General features: G+C 40.1%; 1 long non-coding RNA gene across 2 annotated transcripts in view; it reads left to right on the forward strand.

Annotated features, from left to right (window-relative positions):
- Positions 1-13,798, forward strand: part of LOC146835098 (uncharacterized) — a 637,707-nt gene that overhangs the window by 203,886 nt on the left and 420,023 nt on the right. Inside the window, exons 4-5 of one of the 2 annotated variants that reach the window (XR_014960383.1) lie at positions 1,683-1,757; positions 5,626-5,750. This is a non-coding gene — a long non-coding RNA (uncharacterized LOC146835098). Of the gene's footprint in view, positions 1-1,682; positions 1,758-5,625; positions 5,751-13,798 lie in introns of those variants that run through there. The other variant, XR_014960382.1, reaches the window with a different exon arrangement.

Raw genomic sequence — 13,798 nt, forward strand, 5'->3', positions numbered from 1 at the left:
ATCAGAAGGGGAGTCCTTAACAAGCTTGTTTGAATATTGGCTTGAAGCCCTTTTATTTTCTATGCATTTTGGTGGCGGTCTCTCCGGAAGCACACTCACAAGAACTTGTAAATAGGGTGCAACATTTCCCCCACTCCCTTTCCTATAGCTGAGTATGGCATAGCGCATGGCGCTGACCCTTGTTTCTGTTCTCTTTTATGCCTCTCCCTCCTGGCTTGGTCATCATCGCCCTGGTGGAGAACGTCCATAAGAAGGAGAGCGCCATTCCCCAAGAAGAGGAAGAACAGTTTGTTTTGCTGAACTGTCTTACCTAGTAATAAATGCATCTAAAAGACATATACTGTCTTGTGATTCCTCTATCCCGCGACAAATGGCTATCCTTACTTTTTCAGCATCTGGTCTTTTTCATCGCAGAAATCCACTCTTTCTCTGTAACACAACCAGATGAGTTGAAACATACCTTGAAATCTTCATCTTTCCACCTCATTTCATCAACTCCACATGATTCACGAGTTACATTCATTAATCTGGATAGACAATCCGCAGACTTGTTATCTACACCAGGAATATATTTTATGAAAACTGATAGTCCCGTAGTGCAACTAGCCACTTACAAATTCATGAAGAAATTCAATCCAATCCTTTTTTACTAAACATTTCCTGAAGTAGTTTATGATCTGATTTAACCACAAACTTTATGTTACACAAGAACTGCTTACATTGTTTCATGACCCAAAAAACTGCCAAGGCCTCCTTTTCAATAGTAGAATAATAAAACTCAGCACCTTTGAAAGATCTAGAGGTAAATTCTATAGTAAAATAAACATTATTCTGAACCTGTTTTAGAACAGTCCGCAGCCCTTTATTGCTAGCATTGGTACAAAACAGTAAACCTGGAGTAAAAGTTTTCAAACTTGTGCTGAGGCAAGACTTTTATGTTAGCAAATTCCTCCTGACACTCATTGGTCCAAGAAAAAGAAACTTCATTTTTAACAGATTTCTTATATTAGAGGCAAAATTCAGGCTACATCTCAAATAAAATTCAGCCATCCCTAGAAAATACTTGCACAGCTTACTTTTTGGTTGGTTCTGTCAAATCTTGGATTGCCCTAATAAACACTTCCTTAGGTTTAAAACCAGCTCTACTAACATGTCCTAAAGTAAGATATTTCAGGGCAACAAAACTTGCACTTACTAATCCTAAGAGTAATGCCATTCATACTAAAGATCTTCAACACCTCTTTAACTTTAAGCAAATGTTCTTCAAGGGTATCAGTGAAAATCAAAAACTTGACCCCAGGTACTTTTCCAAACAAATCTGTCAAATTCTCTGATAGACTGACTTGAAAAAAGACCAAACGGTATTCTGTTAAAACAAAACACTCTAAATTGAGTTAAGAAGGTGGTAAGATTTTTAGACTCCTCACTCAACCGAACCTCGTGATATGCTGATGTTAAATGAAGTGTTGTCAAATTGTCCAACAGATTTACCATCTCCATGTTGTTGGGAAAAGAAAACTTGTCCTCAACAACTTGTTTGTTATGGATGTCTCTAAGATCAACACATAACATGGTGTCTCCAGAACATTTGATATCTACAACGACTGGGGCGACACATTGAGAAGCTTCAACAGCTTCAAATATTCCTTCTATTTTAAGATGAATCAATTCTGTCTCTACAGGTTCATTAAAACTGAATGGACTATTCCTGACTTTACCTGCTACCGGTTTGGCTTCTTCCTTCAACCTTATGTGATGTAAGTAACCTTTGATACAACCTATTTACTCCCCCAAAAAATTTGTACATTTCTGCAACAGCATTTCAGGTATGGTGTCCACCTTTCTTATCTGCACTTGAGGCCTAGCTTTGGGGTTCTAGATAAATTCCAAGAAGTATTGGATGAGGCCTGCTCAATACTATATCACACTTAACTGGAACATATATTTTTCCGAAGGCAGTATTTCATGAACATTTATTTTTGCCTCAAAATAGCCAATTAATTCAATATATTTTCCTCTGTAACTGTAGGAAGTAAAATCTGGTTCAGACAGAATGGTGTTCCCTTGAAACTACTTAGTATGATCACCATCTGAACCCAATGATAGTTTTGCACCTGAGTCCAACATCATATATATCAATAATATTGTGTTGCACTATATCTGATGAATGTTCACAATTTACATCGGAAATACAGTTTGCATCATTAATTTGAAGAATTACATCCTTATCATCAGTAGTACTTCATTCACCCTGTCCATAGATTTTTCAGAAGATTTGCAACATTTTCCATAATGCCCATTTCTCCCACAAAGTTTATCTACACTCCATAAAGCAGGACAATCTTTACAATTGACCAAATGACTAGGCACCCACACCTGTTACAAGACATTTTGCCTTTAGACTGAGAAGACTACTTTTTTTCTGCTTGGTAGATACTGACTGTACAGAGGAAACAAACTCTTTAGTCTTTTGAAGTGCATGTCATTGAGTGTTCAACCTGCTTAGCTACAAGCAACACTTTATCAGGCTTAGGATCACCCTTAGACCAAAACTCCTCTCTTATTTTATCACATATACACTTGAGCATGAGTTGATCCCTAATCCTCTCTTCAGTGTCATTCCCAAAGTTACAAGTAGAAGTGAATTTGTGAAGAACTGTAACAAAATCTTCAACTGATTCATCTTTCCCCTGTTTATGTTTACCGAAATAGTATCTCTGCATTATAATAATTGTTTTTGACAGGAAATTATTATCTAACATCTTAATAGAAGGCTCAAATTCATTCACAGAGGCATCACCACCTTTACTGTCAATGCTGTGTAAAGATTCCGGTATTTCTTGACCTTCGACCTAAACAATGTAATAACATTGCTGCTTTTTTCCTCAGGAGTCACATTTGTACCACACATCCTTAAATAATTCATAAAGACGTTTTTCATTTTGCCCAAGGAAGAACAGGATTATCTGGAGTGGTTAAGAAAAAAGGTGGCGGGGTAACGTTCTGCATGACAAACATAATAACACTATAATAAAAGAAGAAACAATGCTTAAAGAGATTGAGATATGTAAATAATGCAAGGATGGAGAAAGGAAAAACACACTGAGACAATGAGCACAATACAAAACACTGCCCAAAGAACCCCAGTACTCGAAATAGTACCTGAACTCCACCTGAAAAAAATAAAAATTAAGACAAAATGGAAAAACAAATGATTAAGAATAGCATTTTCAAGCTAGAAGCTGAAGTATAACTGCTGGGATGATGAAAGAACATCATAATCATATTTTTGTTAGTATGACTGAGTTTGACCTTTGAGTTTTCACTAGAAAATCAAAGTTCATCATCCATTTTCATGACAAGAAAGGGAGTTTTCAGCAACATCCCAGTGGAGCCATATGAGAGGCTCCTGTCGTTGGGCGATGACTGAAGTCCAAGCCAAGTTCCAGGAAGGATCCTTAGAGTCCCAAAAAATGATTACAGGTAAATGTGAGACAGGGAGCTGACATGAGATAAATAGGCTGCCGCACTGATGGTGAGAGAGTGCATGGAGATGCCAGTGCAAGACAGGTGAGTGGTAAAGAGAGTGCTCCTGATAAGTAGTGATGGCACAAATATGGCTGGCACAAGGGAGAGAGAGTGCACCTCTACGGCAATGACAATGGGCACATGGCCTCACCACTCTTCCGCCAGCTCTAGAGCAAAAAGGGCACGAGGAAGGAAGCACGAGAGGAACTCCAATGGTGCTTCTATCAATAAAGCAGTAGAAATCCAAAGTGGCAATGCTTGCAAACAATGTCCAGGAAAAGAACTGTGAAGGAAAGAGTACAACCAAAATAAATTCAAAAAGTGTTGAAGTTTCCCCAAAAGTAGGTCCATAAGCCGCCTGCCACCAATGTGAATTAAGAGGTTATCCAAAGTACAAAGAGGTTCATGTGATGAAGACAACTTCCTTTATTAAGATGTAGAAAGTCCAGCCACAGCTTACAGCAGCAGGAAAAACAAAATCTAACTGCCTTCACAGTTTCTCTTTGAGAATTAACATTCTATATGGAACATACCAACATTACATAACAGGTGACCAACAGGAACCAACCATAATAAGCAATACCATTATTAACAATACCACAAATACATATCAAGGTGACCTCACTTCCACTACTCAAATATAACACTGTGGAATCACAAGTATCCTCCTACTTTCTTTTTCCACTGTTAGTCTCCCTCACGTATTTTCTGTTAATATTAAATTTATTTATGCGTTCTACATCGCAACTTAAACTTGTTTCATTAAGTGTACACACTCCAGTTAAATGTAAAGAAATAATTGACTATATTTGTCGCCACAAAGCAGGTGTATGTTTAATCCTAGAAACTTGTGCTAATGATGTGGTTTTGTGCTCAATGGTTAAACATTGGATTGATGCTTTTGTTTCACCACCAGCAGATTGAAAGAAAAATTGAGTTTCTATTCTATTTTCCAAAAAGATTCCTTTCAAAGTTCGATATAAGCATTGTGATACTAGTGGTAGATTTGTATATGTTAATGTTGAAATTGATAGAACTACCATACATCCGGTAAATAATTATGCTCCCACAATAGATGACCCCTCCTTTACTGTTACAATTATTAAACTTGGCAATGTCCCATGAATATTAGCTGAAACTTTAACCTTTTAAGACACTCTTTACGAGACCATCTTTCCTCCTCTAAATTTTTCCCTCCTAAATCTCTATTTTTTTAAATCTTTTTTTTCAAAAATACTACATTAGTAGATATCTGGAACTAAATTTTCCTACTGAAAAATAATCCACTTTCTTCTCTAACACTTTTTCATCCTATTCCTGGATTACTTGTTCTTCTCCAGGAATTTATGTAACTTAACTGTCAACTTAAAATATACCAAACTGATATCTCAGATCACCTCCATGATGAGAATAATAGAACTAAAATATTAGAAACCATTGCATTGGAGAATGCTACTTCTAAATATGAAAGACTATTTCTTCAACCAATACTAAATATAAAAATACTGTTACAAAAACTTAAAAATGAATGCAATTCATTACTAAGCAAAAGAGCAGGTTTACAAATATCAAATAATAAAGCAAAATTATGCTTCCACATTAACAGATCTGGAAGGTACCTTACTAATTATTTGTATATAAAAGATGATTTTTCAAAATTATGCTGTTCATTCTAGCTATGGTCAATAATTAACTGCTTCCATTGACATAATAAATTAATTTAAAATCTGGTAATGTGCCTTCTCTACCCCAAGATAGCAAAAAGATGTTAGATTCCCCAACATCAATAAATGACGTGCAATCTACTTAGTTGCTCACTTAACTCAAGGAAAGCTCCTGGCATCACAGCTGAGTTTTATAAAATATTTTCAGTACAAATAGTCCCACACATATTATCTATTTTTACTGACTAGACCCATAAATCCACTACTGAATGATCTTTTCATGAAGTTATATTTTTGGTCTTTCCCAAAAAATAAAATTAATCCACTATTATTTCTAACTACATACCAATCTCATTAATGTATAAGGACTGTAAAATATATGCCAAAATTCTTGTTAACAGGCTAACTAAAGTTTTTGATTCTCTGATTATAGGTTTCATGAAAGGCTGATATTCAGTTAATAATCAAAGACCTATTTTTCATGTTATGTCGACTATATCCAGTACCAGTGCACCATGAGGATTATCAGCATTGGACGTAGAGAAAGCATTCTATAAGGTTAATTGGCAATGTTTATTTAATGTCGTCAAATACTGTAATTTTGGTCCCCACTTTATTACTATTTTAATGTTTTATATACTCATTCATCAGCCAAACTGTTTCTTTATGGTTACTATTTTAACACATTTCATATCATTAGAGGCAATAGACAAAGATGTCCTCTCTTGCCTCATCACTTCCTATTATCTATTGAACCTCTCTTTAACATTTTTAGAAATTTTTCACATTTTAAAGGCATTGTGATTGTAAATTCCAAAGTTACAATTTATATTTATGCTTATGTTTTTTTATTATTCATTTCTCATACGATTATCTCTATACCGGTCATCAGTAACTATTTTACAGTATCTGGTTATACTCTAAATATAAATAAAATGATATTTTTCCTGTTTTATATTTATTGCTTACTAGATATACATTATAACAATATTTGGTGTCAAGATAAAAGACCTTGAAATGTTTTTTGCTTGCACCACTCAACTCACATTGGAACATTATTATTATAAAATCCAAAAGAAAATTGAGAAATGGTTCTCTCTTCATTCATATCAATGTCCCATTATATTTACATTTTGGTCTGAACTATGGGCTATCATTTGTAAAATTCTTAATTATTTCAACAATATTTCATATTATATAATTATCAGTACGTCATTTGTCCTTTCTTATACTGTGTCTCTTGCCAATAAGAAACTGATTGATTTTGAAGTTTCTTCAGCAATTAAATCCATAACTTTTATCTCGAGAGACACTAAATTATTATCTATTCATAAATGGCAGGCTTTGTTTACTTTTACAAGACAAGGTGCCAGATTATACTCTCCTAATCCCACTAATTCATCCGTTAAACATGAACATATGTGGAAACCATTCAATTATTATGTTTCTCAAACTACTTAACTTTAAATGGATTTATATATACTCATTAGTGATACAATTTATAATTTTATACTAATTCCTCTGAGACTAATCCAAGTAGATCAGTCTTCTATTTTTTTAATTACCTTTATTTATCATTTCAGCACCTATGAAACTTGTGTTACTAGTACATATTTTGGAGAAAGTACAGCAGTGTCTCATGACAACAATAGGATCTCTTAAAGTTTTTTAAACATGGTAAAAAACACCAGGGAACAGGCGTTCGGCTACACACTCATTCTGATTCTTTCTCCGACATGTCCGCAGGCATTCCTGACTCTTCCTGATCCCTTGCGTTGGAGTCCGAAGTTTAAAAAAGCATTACAAAGCTCTCTCCATGTTGCGAGGTCCTCTTCTAACTATGGATCCCTTCGTCTGTTTTTCATATGGACTTCCTCTGCTAATGACCATTCATGCACATCTCTCAGCCAAGCTTTGCTCAAAGGAGGATGCTTGCCCATCCAAGGGATTGCCACCCTGCGTCTTGCTAATACTATCAGGAGCTGTAGGAGTTTATAAGCAACCTTTTGCTTTTTAGATTTCCGAATATGTCCCAGTAAGCAGTCCACTGGGACTCCTGAACACTAATAAGCACGCCCCTCCGCACCTTCTTCACCATCTGACTCTAAAATTGATTGACCTCAGAGCATCTACATGCTAAATGTATAAAGTCTGCACCCGTTTCATCGCACCTAGGGCACGTATCTGGGCGGCCAGTGCTATACGGTGTCATATATGTGCGATGTAAGTAGTTGTAGTGAATTAATTGGAAGCGGGCATTGGATGACACCGAGTAGGTGAGTGTACTTACTAGTGTCCAGTTCTTCCCTAATGGTTCAGTCAAATTCATGCCATGCCCTCGGCGGGGGGCGTTGAATCTTCACTCATTGCCCTATAAAGGAGAGAGACAAATATACTTCCCGCATCGCATGTGAGCATCATGTCCAGTGTCTGGGTCATCAGGAGGATGGCTAGATGTACTGGCCAAGTTACTTTGAATAAATTAGACAGGCCAGCATAATGGAGGTAATGATCTCGGCCCAACCCAAAGGCCTCACACTCCTGTTCGTAGGAGATAAATGTCTTGGCTGGGTATAGGTCTGCCATCTGTTCACAGCCTCCCTCCATGCCTGAAAGGACATAGTTTCCATCATACTGGGCGCTGGTGCAAGTATCCATACTGGGAGCTCTCAATGGAATGGAGCGTGTTGCAAGCCACGCTCCACCAATTTCTGCCATATATTTGCAGTTTGTTTGACTATATTTGGCATATCCTCCATAATTCCTGCTCTCCTCATCAGTGCCAATGGGAGGTTGTCAGGCTTTACACGTTCCTTCATCAGTCTCTTCTCCCAGTTATCTCCCTCTTCTAGCCACCGGGCTGCATATTGTAGGTCTGTTGCAAAATAATACAGTTCCATTCTAGGGGGCTCAAGTTGCCCATCCCCATACTGACTGTTTAAAGAGGCCAGAGCTACTCTACTATGATGGTCGGCCCAGAAAAGAGACACCAATATAGAGTACAACTTCCTAAATACCGACATGGGGACGGGACAGATCATGTTTTGGAGGATACACAGGCAGCACGGTAGAACAACCATATTAGTCACTTCCAGCCTACCCATTAAAGAGAGCGGCAGTTTATTTCAAAAGACTACGGACTTTTTTATTTTATTGACCATCCTGTGCACATTAAGGCGAAACGTTTGGGAATCTACATGTGCCACCTGAATACCCAGATAGCGGAAATGCTCTACTTCCCACCGCAACGCCAGGTCAGGTAGTCACTCTACAGGTGCAGTAGTCAGATGGGCCAACGGGAAAATCGAAGATTTCTATTTAGTGTATGTTCTGAAGTCCTCCATAAGCTGTAATAACCTCTGCATCGCCGACTTAGAAAAGGGCATCATCCGCATAAAGAGAGATCACGTGGAGCGATCTTGGCATTTTCCCTCTACTTGAGGTTGTCTGGTCTATACAGCGTGTGCACGAACCCAGTGAAAGCAACTGAGCTGCCATAGCATTTAAATATTAATTTACACTCACCTGCAGGTTAGAAAACAACACTTCTGGGCTTTGCTTACAGTTTAGACAAACGAGTACCCTTCTATCCATAGGGGGTGGTGAACACAACAAAGTGCCTCTCAGATTCAACACACTTGGGTGCTACACAGTACAAAACAAATGGTTGCTCTCGATCTGATGTTTGGATGGCAAAAGATTAGGCCAGTATTTTTAAACCAGTGGCTAGGATTAATTCAAGCATTCAACCCTTCCCTCTTTGCATTTCATACTATCTTGAAAGGCGCTTTGCCATTATATAGCACTTATGTGGGTCATTGTTTTTAAAGGGTTCACAGTGTACCTTTAAGGGTACTAGTTGCACTTACACTGTAAGCATCATTGTTAGTATCAGCTTTAGCCCCATGTTTCACTTGAACAACTTTTTTTCTGTTAAACCCACAATCACTTATTAGTTTTTCAGGGTTTCAACTGGTGACTCAATACTGCTACTGCACATAGTACTTTTTAGGAATTACACCTGCTGCACTGTATGTAGGAGTGGGTTATTAGATAATGTTTCCCAGGTGAGGAGATCCCAATCCAATCCTGAAACAAAACAGTGCAGTGGCTTGCTACTGCTGGCGGCAATATCCAGGCCAGAAACCATCCTTCCTGCTGCGTTCACGAGAAGTGACTAAAGGCACCCCTTCTCCTTTTGAGGGTGCACCGAGGCAAGTGACAAGAGAAAGAGACTTCTCCTTTTAGGTGTGCACCAAGCAGTGTCGGTCGCTGCTTACCGGGGGTGGCAAGGGGAGGTGGAGGGGTTAATGAATAAAAAATAGTACTTACCTGCACGCCGGCTGGCCTTAGCCTCTCGGTCCTCTTTCAATCCAGGAGCAGGAAGGAAGCAGGAACCAGGAAAAACCCAGTCTCTCCCAGCCAATCAAAACACTGCCTTACAGCAGCTTTGTGATTGGTCTGAGCGCCGTGGTTCGGTGCCAGGGCATGTTCTCCATCCAGGCAGTAATGCAGCATGCGTGGAGAACATGCAAAATGCGCATTACTGGACGGCCTGAGACGGCCGGCCAAACATTCATGCGCACTTAACTGTTCCAGATACGTCCAGCCCTGCCCTGCCCCGCCCCTAACCAGGTGAGACACAGATGGAGAAATAAAATGATAACAACGTTTATTATCATTTTATTTTTCCGTTTGTCAACTGCTCACAGAGTAGTGGGGTGACGCTCCTCCACCTTAGCGGAGGGGCCGCCCCGTGCACCAAGGCAAGCGACGAGAGAGACACAGAGAGAGAGAGAGAGAGAGAGAGGACTTTTTCTTAGGGATCCATCCCTGCTGTCAAACTGGTGTCACAAAACTTGAGAGAGCCCCCCTGCAAAGTACATCCCCCTCAGGACTCGGTCAGAGGCTCACCACCCGTGCATGGTGCTGGAGGGAGCCCCGGAGCTTGGGCTCCCCATCCCCGCAACGCGGGGGCTAATGTTACCTGGCTATTTTCCTAATGTTTTCGTCTTCCCTCTTTCTCTCTTTTCTGCCTTCTTCTCTCCTGAGTTTGGGTTTAAGTCTACTGGTGATGAGCAAATTCGGTCCCCAAAATTGAGTGCCGGTGCCCACCTCCTGCAGCCATACGCTCAAATTAAGCACTGGTAGAGGTGAGGTTGCACTTTCTGCTTGTCACACCGTGGGCAGCTGCAGTTTCTGTGGCCCTGGAAGGACCCCCCCCACCCCAGCCCCCCTCCGCAGGCTGCACGCGAGGTTCATTTTTTGTGCAGTTTAACATATAACACAAACATGGCCCTTCTCCATTCCTGATTCGCCGCTCCATGACTCCCACCCGCCCCCCCCCCCCCCCACCCCTCCACTAACTGAGCCAAAAAATATCATTGCATGTACACCTGGCATAAATAAATGGAGAGTTTTAAAAATAGCTGCTTTTAAGGCAGAGGCATCAGGCCGCTAATTAGTCCTCCGCTTCCTCCTGCCTGTGTGCAGCCCTCGTAATGAGACCCACAACTGTTGCGCTCTCGGCACGCTTGGGTGTCTCTGTAGTCGCACAATAGTCATGTGGAAGCAGTTTGTGTTAATTGATGTAGACGTCAGCAGCCTTAAAATAGACATGAGAGCTGGAGACGTTTTCCCAAAATGTAATTCTGCAGCTTATCCAAACATAGAGGGTTTTTGCCCAGTGTTCTTGGAGGGCTCGCCAATGGAAGTTGGGGAAGAGGGGGCAGTATCGCTCTGTCCAGGCACCCGGAAGTGTCCGGCCCAATTCACAAAGCCTTTCACGGCCTAAGCATATGTAAATGGCCAAAAAGGGCCCCATGTATGCTTGCCAGCTAAGCACAAAAGAATACCTGTCAGGTGTGAATGGTTTTGCTACTGTGTGATCCTCGCCACAAGTCCTTAGAATTAGACAGCAGTTCATCCCAGGCAAGGAGCGGGGAGTGCAGGAGCAAAGGTATGGTTTGCTTTGAGATTTTGTGAACACTCACTAGTTTTTTTAGTGTATTAGCATTGACGAACTCCACTCCCACCCTTACAATCGTTTGTTTTACTCCAGCAAAAGGCTGGAATATCTCCTGTTACAAGGTGGTCAGAAGGATGAACCCCCTCCACCTTGAAGGAACTGCAGAGGGCAGAGTTTTTACACAGCTAGAAATGTTTCTCCATGGAGAAAAGAATAGGAAAACCTACACATTTGCACGCCAGTCCTCCTTTCTGTAGTGCATAGTTGTACAGTAGGTACAGTTGTGCATTGTGTGAAGTAGCAGGCTTTACAAAAATCACACCGCTCGCTCAGTGGTGTGCCTGGACAGCAGTGTGGCAGAGCCTTCTGGGTGCACTACTGCTTATTTGTGAAAATCGTGAATCTGCACCCCCGAGTAAGTGCCCCTACTAGAGTTAACTTACAATTCCCTTTGTGAATCAGACCGATATGTTCTTTCTGAGGGCAGAGGTTCCACCAGTGAGCAGAGCTCTCAAGGTATCTTGTTCGATGCCTGACTACATCATTCAGGCCAGATGTTTTCTTTGCATTTCGGTACTTTCCTTCCTGGCTGTGTAATGGGGTTCACTCAACTATAAATAGCAGAAAAGCCTGGTCTAGATAAATCTGTAATCAAAAAAGGCTTCAAAATTAAAATTTTGAATAAAAATGAAGTCATCAAAAGTTAATTTACTTGGCCTTAAAAAGGATGATGAGACTACAAGAAATGACACAACCTAACATTGGACCAATAAGAGACGAAATTGTAATTTGTTTTAAACCCAGATTATAAAATTATAAATAAATTACATGACATTAATGAGTTTTCTTCGAGCACTATGACCATCCTGAGTCTTACTAACATATTTCCACAGTACTTTAGGCGTGTCCTTGTTGCAAGGAATTTCTGTTCTGTGTCTGTAGTCCCTTGACCAATCTGAATGAAATGACTTCTGTACCTGCACAGTAATCCTAAAATCAATGGTCCTACAAAGATTAGGACTCCAGTTCATGCACAGTAACTCCTATGACCATGGTTCCTATGATGCAAGGTTGACTTCTGTTCCTACACAGTCTGTAGACTCTACGAGGTGCATAAGTAAGTACAGGATGAAATATATATACGTGCATTAGTGTTGAGGGGCACAATAAAGCTGATTGTCAATGAGGCAGTAGGGCACAGCTGGAACGCGACCATGAAGGTTGAGGTGACTAGCTGAAGCAGGAAGCTTGGTGGTCCCCGTCAAGAGGTCCTGAAGAGTCAAAGGACCTTTCTTCATCAAGGTTCTGAAGACTGAGTGAAGCATGAGTGAGTGAGTGAGTGTGGTCTATATATAATAGCTCCCAAAAGAGCTGCCAAATTGCACAAGAACCACGAAGAGTTTGAATGGCTCTCACAGGAATCGGGAGAGAGCCCGAAGAGTTGAGGGCTTTGGGATTGGCCGTTCCAGGCTGGTGACAAGATGTTCCGGGTGTATATGGGCCATGAGGATGTCCTGGTTCCCATCATCCTGGATCCCAAACAGGAGTGTGGCTATCAGAGAATCAACAAAGACCCAGCCCTGAAGAAAAGGGTGAGACTCCCCTTATCCCACGGCACCTCTCTGGTGAGCCAAGACTGCTGTGGGGAGGCCCAGAGAGAACAGAGACAGGGGGCAGAACAGTACACGCCCAGCAAGCCATGACAGGGATGTTTATTGAAGTGTAACAGGGAACAATTACTCCATGATATTGGAGACCATGTAATATGCATTTTATATCCTATTTAATGACAATAGCTTACCTGGGTTCTATGGATGAATTTGATGAGAGGAGTTGCCTCATGTAAATGTTTTTTTTTTTATAAAGAGCTGGGGCTTTCATCGAAGCTCATTTGCTGACATAGGGGCATATCAACAAGGGCTTTATCCCTGCTTTTTTGGCTTTAAAAGCCAAAAAAGCAGAGATAAAACTAGCGCCCTATCAACAACAGGGTGCTAACACGCAAATTTGCATGTTAGCACCCTTTTACTCTACGCTTCCCCTTGCATCTCTAATGAGATGCAAAGGGGGCGTTCCAGAGTAAAATAATAGGAGAAATGTCGAGCGACATTTCTCCTATTATCAAGAATGTCGCTAACCCTGTTAGAGACAAAAAAAGCAGCGCTAACCGCGGTTAACGCTGCTTTTTTATGTCTGCTAATTTTCAGACTTAATAGAACAAAAGGGATACCGGTGCTGCACTGAATTTTAGGGGAGATTTTGTCAAATGAATAGATTAAATCAAATCCATTTTAACCATTTATTGGCAGTTTTTAATCAAAAAATATTTATGCAAATTTTTCTTATTTTTTGCACGGTAGTATTTAGAACATTTCAACAATATCAGTGAAAATAAGGACAAACATTAAGAAACATTTCAAATATTTACATAACATTACATAAACACATACATATCATCACACCACTAGCATACCTCAGACATTCAGACAATGGAACAACATTAGTTTGGCACTTCTATATACACAATAAGTCCATAAGTGAGAAGCATTTGCAATCTTTCAACAGCATATATTTTTAGATTTGTTTGGCAGTTTTTTTAAACTGAAGGCGAAGACAAGTCAACGTAGGTCAACGCGTT

This window comes from Triturus cristatus, chromosome 4_2 (genome assembly GCF_964204655.1).
Source record: "Triturus cristatus chromosome 4_2, aTriCri1.1, whole genome shotgun sequence".
Classification (NCBI taxonomy): domain Eukaryota; kingdom Metazoa; phylum Chordata; class Amphibia; order Caudata; family Salamandridae; genus Triturus; species Triturus cristatus.